We start from the raw sequence: 16,676 nt of genomic DNA on the forward strand, positions 1-16,676 counted from the left end.
AGTAATGATGATTGTATAACAGTGTGAAGTACTGTATGCAAGTGAACTGTACATTACAGTTAAAAGTGGTTAAAATGAGGGGCACCTGTGTGGCTCAGTCGGTTAAGCATCGGACTTCGGCTCAGGTCATGATCTCACAGTCCGTGAGTTCGAGCCCCGCGTCGGGCTCTGTGCTGACAGTGCAGAGCCTGGAGCCTGTTTCAGATTCTGTGTCTCCCTCTCTCTCTGCCTCTCCCCTGTTCATGCTCTGTCTCTCTCTGTCTCAAAAATAAATAAACGTTAAAAAAAATTTTTTTAATTAAAAAAATGGTTAAAATGGTAAATTTTTGTGTTATGTATATTTTACCACAATAAAAATGCAAAAACCAGCTTATTGTTCATGTATGTACCATGTATTATGATGCCAAAAAAAAAAAAAAGACAAAAAACATGAGGCAGTTCTGTCTGTACTGACATGGAATAATCATGGATTAAAAAAGTGTAAGGGGCACCTGGGCGGCTCAGTTGGTTAAGCATCTGGCTTCTGCCCAGGTCATGATCTCACGGTTTGTGGGTTCGAGCCTTGTGTTGGACTCTGTGCTGTCAGCTCAGAGCCTGGAACGTCCTTCAGATTCTGTGTCTCCCTGTCTCGCCCCCTCCACCACTCACGCTCTGTCTCTCTCTCTCTCTCAAAAATAAATAAACATGAAAAAAAATTTTTTAAAAGTGTTAGTGACTGTATTAACTATTCAAAACACTATTTTCTTTAAAAAACCAACCAGAATGGGATTAGATCCAGGGTCTCATCTCTGATAGGCAGCAAAGGTGGTGCTACAGAAGGGTACACGAAGTACAAGCTCTGGAATAAAAGTGTCTGAGCACACCATCCATGTGTCCTTGAGTGAGTTATTCCACTTCTCTAACCTCAGTTTTATGATTGTAAAATGAAAAAAATACCAACTATCTCACAGGGCTGTTGTGTGTATTGAGAAAATACATATAAAAACACTTAGCCAGTGTGCCATATGTTAGGTATATATACCCCTCAAAATGTTCTAGTTTCTTACACATATCATTCATGAATTTGTTCTTATCTTTCCAACTCTTGTTCTAGGTAGCATAAGGGTACGAATAGCATGATACATTTTTTTTAAGATTTTATTTTTAAGTAATCTCTACACCCAACATGGGGCTCAAACTCACAACCCCGAAATCAAGAGTCGGATGCTCTACTGACTGAACCAGGCACCCCGATACATTTTAATGAAAGAAAAACATACACAAATTTGTACATGGAAGGACAGATGCAAAATGGCTAACAGAGGTTACTTCTTGGAAATAGCAATTTTACTTAATACCCTTTTATGTTGCTGCAGTTGTTTTTTTGTTTTTGTTTTTGGCTTTTCTTTTTAACTTGCAAGGACTAGAGGAAAATTATTCCGCCTGGCTTTCTTTTCAGCCTATTTACTCCTTCTTTTCAGTGCGCATAATGTAACTGTTTTGTGACGCCAAACCTCTTTTTGTATGGACCATCCCTCTCCTGCGCTCTTAAGAGGCAGCGTGAAGACACAGAGGCAGAGCCTGTGTGCCACACAGCCCAGCCACATCAGTGAGTGGGAAATAAAGTCTGCTTTGCTATTTTTCCAAAGTTGAAAATAATTAGCATTTGTATAGACGTTCATTCACACACATCTTTGCTTGTGAGGTAAAGATTACATAACCCTTTTTTCCAGATGAGAATCAGAGAGACATGATGACTTGCTAATAATCCAAGGAGCTAGGCCTGGAGCCTAAAACCAAGTTGTATCCCTCCTACCAAAGTGCAGAGGCCAGACCTCTACTTAGAATTTCAAGTGAATCTGCCCTACAGCATTCATTACACAGGAGAAAAGCATTTTCCATTTTGTCTCCAATTTTTTTTGCCTAGAGGTGCCTAGCATTTTGCTGGCTTTTATTTTTCTTAAGCCATTTTTAAGTGTAGAGTTTTGTGCCATTAAATACATTCACATTTTTACATTATTGGGCAACCATCACCACCACCCATCTCCAGAACTTTTTCATCTTCCCAAACTGAAACTCGTACCCACTAAATAATAATTCTCCATTCCAGCCTCCCTCCTCCCTGCTGGCAACCACGATTCTAACTCTAGAGACATGACTTCTGTCTCCATGAATTCAACTATTCTAGGTACCTCATATAAATGGACTCATACAAAAGTTGTCCGTTTATGACTGGCTTATTTCATCGTAATGTCTTCAAGGTTCACCATACTGTGGCATGTGTCAGAATTTCCTTTTTCAGGCTGAATAATGTTCTATTTTATGTATACACCACATATGGGTGATAGCTTGCTCCCACCCTTTGGCTCTAGTGAATAATGCTATTATGAACATGAGTGTACAAATATCTGTTCAATTTCCTGCTTTCAATTCTTTGGGGTCTACACCCATAAATGAAATTCCTGGATCATATGTCAATTCCATGTTTACTTTTCTGAGAAGCTACCATACTGTTTTCCACAGTGGCTGTACCATTTTACATTCCCACTAGCAATGTGCAAGACTTCCAACTTTTCTACATCCTCACCAACACCTGTTATTTTCTGTTTTGTTTTCTTTTATTTTGTTTTTAAGTAAGAGCTATGCTAATGGGTTTGACATGTTTGCTGGCCTTTTTGACCTTCAAATAAGACACTAACGTTGACTCTCAGGTCCTTACTGAATATCTTGAAGCACATCAAGCAGTCTGTTATTTTCCTTCATGTACTAGCTTATATTTACCTACTTTGAGGAAAGTCAGTTATCACTCTTCTGCTCACTCACTCCAGCCAGACAAAAAGAGTTGCCTGCAGTTTAGCCTTATTGGTTTGGTATTTCACTTACCTGAAGGGCATTTATATATGAATGTCATATACAAATTCGGGATACTGATATGCATACCCTCCTCAAATCACTTACAAAAACATTAAAAGCAATAATCACCATTTACCCGCGCTTGCCACTTGTATAATTAGACCTATTTTAAAGGTAGATGTAGCATGAGGCAGCACAACATTCAAGACCACAGCCTTAGAATACAAGTGCATTAGGTTCAACTCTCAATGTTGCTACCACTTACTAGCTGTGTGCCTCCAGGCAGGGTACTTAACCTCTCTCAACTGTATCCTCTCGTCTGCAAAACTGAGTAAATAACTCCACCTGTTTTATAGTATTATGGTAGGATTAATGAGATAGAGTTATGTGGAAGGCTTGGATGATTGCCTGATACACAGTATGAGCTACAGAAATGTTAGCCCATTATATACTGCTTAAACTCCAACAATAGCTAACTTCAGCTAAATTTGCTCCAGGCCAGGGACTACCCTAAGAGTTTTACATGTTTGTAGTATCTCTTCTAATGCTCTTAACAGCCCTATAAAATAGGTATTGTTGTCCTTATTATTCAGATAAAACTACAGAAAAGCTAAATAACCTGAAGATATACAGCAATCAAAAGTAGGAGCTGGGAGCTGAATCCAGGTAATCTGGCTCCAGAGACGGAGCCCCTAATCATGATACAATTCAGCCTCTCAAATACAACAGGGGCCAGGCAGCAAAGCACATGAATAAAACCTGCCAGAATAAAGGGCAGACTGGAGAATATACAATCCTTTTAAAAGAACAAGACACGGGGCACCTGGGTGGCTCAGTTGGTTGAGTGTCCGACTTTGGCTCAGGTCATGATCTCGCAATCTGTGAGTTCGAGCCCTGCGTCTGGCTCTGTGCTGACAGCTCGGAGCCTGGAGCCTGCTTCAGATTCTATGTCTCCCTCTCTCTCTCCCCCTTCCCCCACTCATGCTCTGTCTCTGAATCTGTCTGTCTGTCTCTCTCTGTTAAAAATAAATAAACATTAAAAAAATTTTTTTAATAAAATAAAAACCAAGACACTACTCAGCTCCAGCCAGCTATTGCCATACAGAAATGTAAGTAAGCTCAAGGTTGCCTCCTCTTCCAATTTTTCAACAAAAGCAAGCAACCTGATTTTGTAGGCTGAACGCAGGCCTCAGTGCAGGCTTCATCTAGCCCAGGGATAAGTTAAGATTGGGTGATTTGCCCAAGGTCACAAAACTGGGGTCCAGTGGCACTTCCAAAATCAGGGATAAAAAAAATCAAATGGCAGGTGCAGGTGAGTATGGAGAGATAAGGAGTGTCGCTCTTCACTACAGAAGTAGCCACAGCGGGGGATAACATCTGTTGGTATTAACTCCTGCTGATACCCTGCCCTTACCTAGTACTCTTGTCCTGAAAGCTGAGCCCACTGATCTGCATATTACCTCATTTTTCTACATCTCCAATTAGGTAAGTAGGGCAGAAACATTATCCCCATTTTAAAGATGTGAAAAGTGAGGCATTGACTTGCCTCAATGATGGAAGCTTTGAATGAAGCACTTCACATTGAACAGGGAGCAGGAATTACAGTAGCAGTAACACCCTAACTAGACAGCTAGGATCCCATTAAATGGTTTCTGTAAAATCAAGTGACCAGCAGCAGTAGAGTTTAATAGAGCTAAGGTTTTAAAATCCTAAACTAGCACACTAATCCCTAGACAATGCCTCTAATGCCTGAGCTGAAACAGAGAGAGGAATCTACAAATATTTTACACCAGAATCACAGAATTGAGTTGGATGACACCTAAGAGATCATATTCTCCAACATCTCCAATTTGCCAGGAAAGAAACTGAGGCACAAAGAGGCAAACTCACCTAACACTGAACACACTACCAGTTAGAGGTATAGTGGGATTCAAATTGAGGATGTCTGATTCCAAAGTTCCTGCTCTTCCTCAAGTGTGGCAAGCAGAGGCCACTGAATAACTTCAGACAGTAGAAAATGATTTTAACAAGTATATTAATGTTTACTAGGAAAAAATAGCACATAAATCCTATGATTTGATAGACATTATAGTAATATAGTTTCAAGTATTAAGAGTCAACTAAAAAAAAAAGTTAAGTAATAGCACAGGTGATACCCCTTAAATTATGACAAAAGTCAAAAAGGGTTCAAACTTCTGAAATTTAGAAAATAATTATCAGATACCTTTACTATCTGCCTCCATGAGAGGGGCACTAAATCTGAGGCTGAGATTTGAAACAAACCCAAATGCAAACAGGGTAGCTAGAGATTAATCTCAAAAGGTATTAGGAGAATGTGACTATATTAGCAAAGAAAGTTGCAACCTAATCAGTTGCGCTGTAATCAGCCTACAGAAAGACCACAAAATGGCCCAAACTTAAGATAAAAATATTCAGCCTCACTAATAATCAAGGCCAGTTATATGTGAACTGAAGTAGTAATAAGTTTTTTAAATGATAGTATTCTTCACATACTGAGTTAATTGGCAAAAATTAAATGATGCCCAGCAACAGCCATGATGCAGTCTCATAATAAACTGGTACAAGTATGAATAAGTTAGTTTAACCATCTTGGAGGGCAAATATATATTAAATGTATTTTATAAGTATAAAAAAGTTCATACCCTTTAACCTAGAATCTCATTTCTAAGATTTTATTCTAAGAAAAAAAATTAAAAAAACCAAAATATCTCAAAGGTTGCACTACAAGAATTGCAATAAAAGCAAAAAAATAGAATGAATGTGTTCCATGAATTCCAGGAAGTCTACAAAGTCAAAACTATTTTCACAATAACAGTCAAATTTTATTTGCCTTTTTCACTGTATTGACATTGTACTTCATGGTGATGTGCAAAAGCATGGTGTTTTGTAAAATTACTGGTGCCTCAGTGATAATCAAGGCAGTACAGCAAACTACTAGTCATCAGTGTATCCTTAACTGCCACAGACTTGCAGTAAAAAAGACCAATGTCAATTTCATTTAGGAATGTCCTTGATAAAGCTCTGAAAATAATTTTTTAAGTTTATTTATTTTGAAAGAGACAGTGCACGAGCCGGCGGAGAAGCAGAGAGAAAGAGACAGAATCCCAAGCAGGTTCTGCACTGTCAGCGCAAAGCCTAATGTGAGGCTTGACCCCACGAACTGTGAGATCATGACCTGAGCCGAGCTCAAGAGTCAGACACTTAACCGACTGAGCCACCCAGGTGGCCCAAAGCTGTGAAAATAATGTTACCAAATTTCAACCAGAGTATACATCTTAATACTATGTATGATGAAATGGAAAGCACACATAAAATACTTCCACTCCAAAGAACAATGATTATTTTGTGGAAAAGCACATATGTGACAGTTTGCATTGTGAGCTGAATGGGCTGCTTTTTTCATTAAACACCATATACTTGAGAAACAACTGACAAACTCTGGCTATTCAGAGTTGGGTATGTGGCACATATTTTCTCAAAAATGAACACGATGAGTTTGTCATTTCAAGGAAAACAACTGGCAGTATTTGTAGCCAATGATAAAGTTCAAGCTCTCAAGTGAAAACAAGATTTTTGGAAAACTTGTAATCAGTGCTCGCTTCAGCAGCACATACACTAAAACTGGAACAATACAGAGAAGATTAGCATGGCCCCTGTGCAAGGATGACAGGCAAATTCGTGAACCATTCCATATTTAAAAAACAAAAACTTGTATTCACCACGGTGAGCTTGACTACTTCTCAATACTTAAAGGACTTTTCTGATGAGGTTGGTGGTAATATTAACAAATACGATTTCTTAAAATGTATAATAAAATGCGTCAAGATTTGGAAAATCTGCATAACTCAGTGAACCAATATTTTCCCAAATGATTGATGCATGATGTTAAAAACCAATGTGTAGGGCTCTCCTAATCCTTTTAACAATCTTATGAAGTAGGTGTATTGTTGTCCTTGTTATCCAGATAACACTGCAGAAAAGCTACATAACCTGAAGTTACACAGCAATCAAGAGTAGGAGTTGGGAGCTGAATCCAGGTAATCTGGCTCCAGAGACGGAGCTCCTTACCATGATACAATTCAGCTTCTCAAATATAAGAGGGGCCAAGCAGCAAAGCACATGAATGAAACTGCCAGAATAAAAGGCAGACTGGAGACCTACAACCCTTTTTAAAGAACAAGACACTACTCAGCTCCACCCAGTTACTGCCATAGAGAAACGGAGGCTCAAGGTTGCCCAATCTTCCAATTTTTCAAGAAAAGCCACAGGAAGGCCTTAAAGACAGACTAATGGATTTTAATGTACAGACTATGAAAAGCTCTCTGACATGATTTCAGATTCTACACTGCAACTAATCTTTAAGAAACTTCCACTTGTCAGGGCACCTGGGTGGCTCAGTCAGTTAAGTATCCAATTTCGGCTCAGGTCATGATTTCCTGGTTTGTGAGTTCGAGCCCCATGTTGGGCTCTCTGCTGTCAGTGCAGAGCCTGCTTGGGATTCTGTCTCCCCCTACCCCTCTCCTAGCATACATGCACTCTCACTCTCTCTCTCTCTCAAAAATGAATAAACATTAAAAAAAAACTTCCACTTGTCAAGTTTTGATACAGTCTCAAAGAAGAATATATTGTTATCTGATAAGGCATTAAAATACTTTCCCCTTTTCTAATTACATATCTGTGTAAGGCTGAATTTTCTTCATATATGTCAGCTAAACCAACATTTCATAGCAGATTAACTATGAATGCCCTCATAATGTCTATTACGACATTAAAGAGTTGGAAACATGTTTAAGAGTCAGAAAGAGGGGCGCCTGGGTGGCGCAGTCGGTTAAGCGTCCGACTTCAGCCAGGTCACGATCTTGCGGTCTGTGAGTTCGAGCCCCGCGTCAGGCTCTGGGCTGATGGCTCAGAGCCTGGAGCCTGTTTCTGACTCTGTGTCTCCCTCTCTCTGCCCCTCCCCCGTTCATGCTCTGTCTCTCTCTGTCCCAAAAATAAACAAACATTGAAAAAAAAAATTTTTTAAAAAAAAGAGTCAGAAAGAGGTAATAATGCTACTCTTCTATTTATTTTGGAAAATAATTATCTTTCATTGAAATATTATTGTTAATATAAGGTTTATTATTTCCATTCTCAAAGAAATGAGTTTTTAAACTTCACCAGTTTTAAATTCTAATGTAATAAAAATTGGTAAACATGGCCTACATAAACTGAAGTTCTTTGAGGTCTTCAATGATTTTTAAGAACGTAAAGAGGTCCTGAGATCAAAGAGTCTAAGAATTTTTCATTTAGACAGTGGTTCTCAACCAGGGTGATCCTCCACCTGGGGCATTTGGCAATGCCTGGAGAAATTCTTGGTCATCATAACTGGGGAGCTGCTACTAGCACATAGTGGCTAGAGGCTATGGATGCTGCTAAACAGCTACAATGCACAGGACAGCCCCCATCACAAAGAATTACCCAGCCCAAAATGTCAATACTGCTGAGATTGAAAAACCCTGCTTTTGAATATTCAATGACATACACAAACATGTTAATATTAAGAAAAAAGTTACAAAACAACAGAGATGACCTAATTCCAATTTTATTTTTTTGTTAAAAAAAAAATTTTTTTTTAACGTTTTATTTATTTTTGAGACAGGGAGAGACAGAGCATGAACAGGGGAGAGTCAGAAAGAGGAGACAAAGAATCTGAAACAGGCTCCAGGCTCTGAGCTGTCAGCACAGAGCCCGACGCGGGGCTCGAATTCACGGACCGCGAGATCATGACCTGAGCCGAAGTCGGCCGCTTAACCCACTGAGCCACCCAGCGCCCCCCAATTTTATTTTTTAAATACGTATGTATGCAGGAGCGCCTGGGTGGCTCAGTCGGTTAAGTAGCCGATTTCAGCTCAGGTCATGATCTCGTGTTCTGTGAGTTCAAGCCCCGCATCGGGCTCTGTGCTGGCAGCTCAGAGCCTGGAGCCTGCTTCCGCTTCTGATTCTGTGTCTCCCTCTCTCTCTGCCCCTCCCCTGCTTGCTCTCTGTCTCTCTCTCAAAAATAAAAAACGTTAAAATAAAAAAATTAAAATAAATATGTATGTATTCATACAAAAAAAGGCTAAAATATGTCCCATGTGTCAAAAATGGTCATCCTCAGTAGGTGGTATACTTCCTTTAAGTATCTCTTTATTTTCTGAATTTCCTATAATTAATATATGATATTTTACAAACCTGTGAATAAGCGGGCAGCCTGTCTTCTAAGTGCCCTATTCTGTTGACTTGCATGATTCAACAGGAAGTTCTCAATAGTAAAGTATGGAATTAGTGAAATGTCAAAGAATAAAAAGCTCCTCAAATAGCTAGGAAAACACTAAGAACAGATTCCTGGGTCTCAACAACAGTAAGGTTTTACAAGGAAGCTATTAAATGAGTATGATGCACTGTGAAGTACTCGCAGACCACAGATCATGTCCAATCTCACTTCTGCCATACAGAACTAACCTGGACAATATGCTCTCCGGATGGTGTCACACTCGTTTATTCTGAGTAGTTTATGATTTTTTAGTTTTTTTAAATAACAACACTGCCTGCTTGGCTTTTGCAAAACTCCCTACACAAGCAACATTATCAACATAATAAAGCTGTCTTTTCTCTTCTTTGGGCAATACTAAAAAGGTTGAACCAATGCAGGTGCAATGCTTTTTAGTCCTTTTAGGAAGGCACACAATACCCACCCACAAGCAGGTATAAACAGATATCAACCCTGGGACTCAAGGGCTGCTTGAAACTGGTTGCCAAATATGCAAATTTCAGTTACTTCTTGCCAGTATGTCTAAGGCAAAAACACATGCTTCAGCCATCTATGGCAGCTAGTGATATCTGCAATAAACCATCAAACAAGGGTCAGACACCTATTAAAAAAAAAAGAAAGAAAAACAACAATCCTCAGAGGCTCCAATTAGTACTTGCTTTATGAAATAACACAAAAGATACAACTGAAATTCAGATATAAGACTTGAATGGAAATTCAGAATGAGAGAAGTTGTGTAACAAGATTTTGACAGGCACCTGAATTTGCAGAAAATTCCTCCTCCTGAGTAATGTTCTTGGAAGGAAATAGACTTTCCAAAGTAAGAAAGTATGGGCAGGCTAAGAATTAAAACTGGAGAGGGGCGCTTGGGTGGCTCAGTTGGTTGAGGGTTGGACTTCGGCTCAAGTCATGATATCATGGTTCATGAGTTTCAGCACTGCATTGGGCTGGAGGCTGTCAGCACAGAGCCCCCTTGGGATCATGTTCCCCGCACCCCCCCCCCCTTCTCTGCTTGCATTCTCTCAAAAATAAATAAATAAAACATTAAAAAAAAAATTAAAACTGGAGATTCAGCCAGAGTGACAGTCTGCCTCCAACCTGGAAAATTTCTACTGACTCATCTTGAAAATAATGAGCACTCCAACTTAATCAGACCAACCATGTTCAGGGACAATGAAACTGCAGATGGAATGTAGTGGCAGAAGAAGCCACTTAAAGAGTTTAACACTTTACTTGAGTAAAGTCCTTCATAAATGCAGAACCTCATGACTTTCCCTACTGAGAGACCAGATCAGAAGACCCAGATTCAGATTTTAATCCTGACTGTACTACTTACTAGTTGTAAACTACTGGGCAAATCACTTTACCTCTTTGCTCCTCTGTGTCCCTATATGTAAAATTAACAGCTTCATTTAGATGACCATTAGTCTTTTCCAGCAATAAAATTCTATGATTCTACAGAGATAATATATTAGTAGCATAAGATCACAGTGACAATGGTGAAATCTGGACTCTAACCCAGATCTTTTAAACTTCTCTATTGAGGTCATTTCACAACATGAAAGACATTCTAGAGCCAACTGGCCATATACCTGAGAAACTACAATTCCTGAAAACTTTTCTCAGGGCCAATCTATACACTTGAGGGGCCAACTTTTACTCCAGATGTATTCTGGTGCTAGACAGATACTCCATAAAACTAAGCCTGTTTAATTGTTTAATATCAGTATCACACCCACTTTTGGATAAAGTGGAAAAAAAAAATCTCAACTCAGCAGGGAATCATTCCTCAGAACACCTTTGCTCAAAATCAACTGCAAAAAACCACCCATAGGAAGACTTTTTTAAAGGGGGGCTTTGAAGAATATACAAGTGAACAGCAGAAAAAGAACTCTAAGAGGAGGTATATAGTAAGGAAGGGATAACTTACTAGCTTCTGGACATAGCATGTTCTTAATGTTAGCTTGCCCCCACCCACTTCTAATAAGAAGACAAGGAGGGGACAAATGACTATCAACCACTCTGCCTCTCAGGCTCAATCCAGTACCCTAAAAGCGGCACCTGAAAGACCTGACAGAATAGAGGCTTGGAGGTGTTCTCACCAGAGGCATTCAATGGTAAATGGGAAAAGCTAAGAGAGTAGGGCTTTGGTTTTACTTGAGTACACAACAATTTATGATTATGAGTAGGTGGCCATATAACTTATTCAAACTAGGACATTTTTAGGAATGAAAGGAGGGCTCATAATTGTACTGGGACAATGGGGACATTGGGATGATCCCAAGTAAACCAGGATATGTGGTCACCTTAGTTATAAAGGACCCCAGCAGGCAGCCAGGTAGGCAGGGCACCTACAGAGTTACCTTATCGACCATATAAGGTAATCTTCTCACTGTATCAAGGGGTAGGAACGAAGCAGAGGCAACAGGGAAGATGGGAATCAGTCTTTCCACCAACATCTCTGCTACTAGGATTTGTTACAACCCTGTCAATTTCCTCAGATGCCACTTTCTCATTGATTCCTACATGCCCCAGTCCTCCGGAATATAACCTTTATTTTAAAAATTGGCCATAAGAAAATAATACTCAGAGTACATGGACTTGACCTCCAATGCATATCAATTCTGTATCCTGAGAGGTAGGTGATAGAATCTTGGATATCAATACTGCAAAGTACAATGAATGAGTAAGGTGGCAATGAAAATGGGACCCCGAAGGCATGGGAAGAGCAGATAACTAAAGTGACAAACTGCTGTTGTCAAGTCTTTCCCTAAATCCCTGACTTAGGATAACTGATGTGGCAAGCAAGTGGAATCTAACCCTCCTTGTTCACCTAACCCATGAATAACCTTGGAAATGAAATGCCTTCTTTTTCACAGAAGCAGAATGAAGTTGCTGGTGACAGATTCAACTTTACTTGCAAGAACACTATAATTCAAGTTCATTTAGGATTAAACAGGCTTATTATCTGGTCTAGGAGTCATATCTCCCTTTATGATATTACGTGTCTGTGGAAAAGCACTTCCAAATGACTTACCAGTGCTCTCTGGGCAATTAAGCCCATGTTACGTTGTTTAAACCTTCTTCCAAAAAGCACTTTATCATTATTCATCTATTCCCTAGTGAGGAGACACCTATTTCTTTTGGCTGAAATCAGGCAAATGTACCCAATCCACATGCTTTCTGCAGACATCAAACTCAAATTACAGGCTCAGTAAAGACATGTATGTTGTCTGTACCTTTAGTTGGTCTTATGCAGAAGAGGAACCAAACTGGTAACCAGAGTATACCCACTCCTAATTCTACCTCACTAAAGCAGGGGAGTTTAACCCAGTGTGAAGTTACATGGTTTATGTAAGCAAGCATAGAACACGCAAAATGTGAGGAAGAAGATTTTAGATGACTGTCAAGACTGAAATCCAGGTGAAGTGATTTCCAGCACCAAGAGAGATCTGCTTAAGGGGTGAGTACTGTAGCTGTGACCAGAACTGTGCTTATTGGCTCAAAGCCCACTGATCCATCCCCACAGCTATACTCCCCTCCCTTCATTTACACAGAAAGGGGGGAAAAAGCAGTTAGCAAAGTATTGGAATGATAGCACCAAGAGAAGAAAATGTTGGGGAAGTCAGATCCCTTTAAAATGTACAAAACATTCTAAAAATTTCAGGGCAGTTAGTACGTCCCAGCATTCCAGCAGACTCAGGCTAGAAATCCAGCTCCACCACAAACTATAGGAACCTTCATGGTTACTTAACTTCTCTAAGCCCGTTTCTTCATATGTAAAATAAGGATAACAGCACTAACCCTACCTTGGGAAAGATTCTTTTAAGTATTAGATGTGGTCATGTATATAAATGTGCCTGACAGGGGCACCTGGGTGGCGCAGTCGGTTAAGTGTCCGACTTCAGCCAGGTCACGATCTCACGGTCTGTGAGTTTGAGCCCCACGTCGGGCTCTGGGCTGATGGCTCGGAGCCTGGAGCCTGTTTCCGATTCTGTGTCTCCCTCTCTCTCTGCCCCTCCCTCGTTCATGCTCTGTCTCTCTCTGTCCCAAAAATAAATAAACGTTAAAAAAAAAAAAAAATTTTTAAATGTGCCTGACATACGAAACATCCCCAAATATTTGATAAATGAATGACATGCTCAAAAATTAGCTACTTATTGTTAAACATTTATCTTTATGAACAGCAGTCTCAGTTGAATGTCAGGTGAGATATCCTATTTAATTTGGTGGACACTGGGGAGCACTGCAGATTTTTGAGGGATCAGCAGCAGATGTGGGATAATGAGGGTTAAGTTTTAGGAAGCTTACGTTGGCAGTGGTGACTAATAAGCATTAACGATGAAAAGAACAAAAACTTGTAATAGGCCAACGTAATAAAAATCTTTTTCATCCTTAGAATTCTATTTCACTTCATTTTAACCAGAAATAATGAATTCTAGTATCTATTTTTCCACTAATGCCCTACCTGTTCTCTGCATTACAGAACACTCTGCAGTCATTTATCAATGTCCCTTTTTGATTCTTTAACACTTAGTTATGATGATTAATACGAAACCTTCAAATGCCTGTGTCTTTTCTAGGCTATAGGTAACACTGGCTATTTTCCAAGTGGCTTAAAATAAGACATATAAATTGCTTAACAGAGGGCCTGGCACACATTATAAGCCAAATGAAGGTTAAAAAAAAATTATTCTGTAGTTATTAAGATTAACGAGGCATATATAGTACGTTCACATTAAATATTTTTAATAAAATTTAAAAAAAAAAAAAAAAAAAAAAAAAGGGGCGCCTGGGTGGCTCGGTCGGTTAAGCATCCGACTTCGGCTCAGGTCATGATCCCACGGTCCGTGGGTTCGAGCCCCGCATCGGGCTCTGTGCTGACAGCTCAGAGCCTGGAGCCTGTTTCGGATTCTGTGTCTCCCTCTCTCTGTGACCCTCCCCCATTCATGCTCTGTCTCTCTCTGTCTCAAAAATGAATAAACGTTAAAAAAAAAATTTAAAAAAAAAAAAAAAAAAAATATTTTTAATGAATAAACATAAGATGCCTGTATGGAACAAGTTAACTTTATTTACAGCAAAACACAGAAATAAAATTTATCACCTAAGAGGAGCAACAAGGGTTGCACATGTGCTCAGAAATTACTAATTTTTCAGTTTTCAATTTTTAGAAGAGATCCAGAAAAGGTGAACTACCCTATAAGAAGAAAATGGAAAGAAAAATATAAAAAGGCAACTTAGAAATAGCACATGCCTGGGAGCAATGAGCCCTACTTGGCATGCTGACTGCCCAAGACTAACAAGGCAGTTCTGGGCAAGTCCTCTTTCCACTTCCCCACTTCCTTTTCCATAAAATGAAGATCTTTCCTTCTCTCTGATTCAATGAGGAAGAAAGAAGATACAAAAAAGACTACCTACTGCAATATTTCTCAAGCTTCAGTCCCTCTTGATCACCTTTTGATTTTTGCCATATCCATGTAACACATTCACCATTATTTTTCTTTAAATTGACTTTTTAAAATTTAACCTCACTTTAAGCAATAAATTCGTTAAAAATGTTTTATACATGCTGGTTAACTTTTCCATATATAAAAATAAATGTACCATTAAAATGTAAATATTTATTCAAAGATCACCTAAAATCAGCCTATATACCCACAGGGGCAAATAGTAACCTAACCCTTATAAATTAAAATCAAAATTTTAAAGAAAAAATCCAATAAAAAAGAAATGTAATTTCACATTCTCACAATAATCTAAGGGTTAATCCTAACAGATTAACATTCAGTTCTTTATCTCTAAGAGACAATACTTATGTGGGGTACCAAAAATTGAAAACAGAATCAATTCCTTCTTAACCTACATAATCTTCATTTGAATTAGGATTTTAGTTCCTTTAACCTTAAAAGGCTTTAATTCTACTCCTGGGTATCTAAATTCAGACTAAAACAGTAAGAAAAGCATGAGAACCATAAGAAACCATGAAAAAAAAAGATTAAAATTAAGTGCTGTTTATTAACAATGGAAGCGCTCTTCATCTGTCTCAATGCATAAGAAGATAAACGCACTTTTTAACTTGTAATTCAGAAAGCAGCATCCATCCATGTTTCAAGCTTTACTGGTCAATAAAGTTTCCCTGATCTAAATGATTCCAACTGTACAATGAAAGCTATCAATAATCAGTGAATGAGTACATAACTTGTGGTTCCCAGGACACATAACTGAGGGCTACTGCTCTTTTTAGGAACTCTTAGTCATCAAAAACAGGTCGGCATAAGTCAAGTTAATGATGATCCTTCAAACAATACAGAAGACAAAGACAACTTTCTGCTGTGATAATGTCTCATAAGACTGGTGGTCATTAGTTAGACCTCACTAGGTTACTTTATTTTTTTAATGTTTATTTATTTTTGAGAGAGAGGGAGAGAGACAGAGCACAAGTAGGGGAGGGGCAGAGAGAGAAGGAGACACAATCTGAAGCAGGCTCCAGGCTCTGAGCTGTCAGCACAGAGCCTGATGCGGGGCTTGAACTCACAAACCACGAGATCATGACCCGAGCCAAAGTGGGATGCTTAACCAACTGAGCCACCCAGGCGTGACTCCCCCCCCCCCATAGGTTATTTTTAAGCAGAAGTGACAAACCTGGGCATAATTCTAAATCTGCCAATCTTTGATAGATATCAATTAGCAGACTAAAGAACAAGTGGGAAAAATAACATGCATCTATAAATATCCATGTTACTTTATCCTTATGACACAATCTCTATAATTTATCATTGCAATGTCCTCCAAGGCCATCTCTATGATCCTTCTCTCTTTCCCACTAAAGCTCATAAGCAAGAGAATTATTTGCTACAGTAAGTACTATAAACCATAGAAAAATCAAGTATCAATTAAAGTATCATAAAGCAGAGAAGATTTTTTAAAAGAGCCATGCACTGTTACAAACAATAAGCAAATGTTCCTAAAACGCAAGCTTGAGAGCATGGTTTATACCCAATTCATCATCTCTGTTTTCATTGCTTCTGCGTTATAAACTATGCACTCAAAAACTATTTGTTGAACTAATTAATAGACCAAAGAATAAAATATAACTCCTTCACAGCAATGGATTATCAGTAAACAGAAAAGCCTGGAAGAACATCCAAGAATTGATTCCCTATTCATCTTATCAAAATGTGTACGTACTCTGAAAGCTTTTTCAGGCCTATCACTGGTCATATTTCCCCTGATAAACTAACCACTGGACCAACAAATTCATTCTAATTAAACACCTGAGAAGTTCTAATGAAGTTAGACTTTATTCCACTGGCTAAAGCCAAACACCTTACCTGTAGATAACATGCTTTTAGATGAATTTATTTACAAAAAACTGATTCCAGAAAATTGGCATAACAGGGAACTGGGACTGGGAATAAGGAAATGATCGAATTAATAGGTTCAAATTAAGCATATGGTTATTATCACAGCTATTATTTGATGCTTAAAGACACGCTTTGATGACAATACTGGGGTTAAGCTTCTTTACATAGCA

At 38.8% G+C, this 16,676-nt stretch overlaps 1 protein-coding gene and 1 non-coding gene across 4 annotated transcripts in view; one reads left to right on the forward strand and one right to left on the reverse strand.

Moving 5' to 3' along the window:
- DCAF5 (DDB1 and CUL4 associated factor 5) overlaps positions 1-16,676 on the reverse strand; it is a 107,776-nt gene that overhangs the window by 86,415 nt on the left and 4,685 nt on the right. The window lies entirely within an intron of this gene.
- On the forward strand, positions 6,445-6,551 carry LOC122469680. The gene has a single exon (XR_006293575.1). It is a non-coding gene; the product is annotated as a U6 spliceosomal RNA (small nuclear RNA).

This window comes from Prionailurus bengalensis, chromosome B3 (assembly GCF_016509475.1).
Source record: "Prionailurus bengalensis isolate Pbe53 chromosome B3, Fcat_Pben_1.1_paternal_pri, whole genome shotgun sequence".
Lineage (NCBI taxonomy): Eukaryota > Metazoa > Chordata > Mammalia > Carnivora > Felidae > Prionailurus > Prionailurus bengalensis.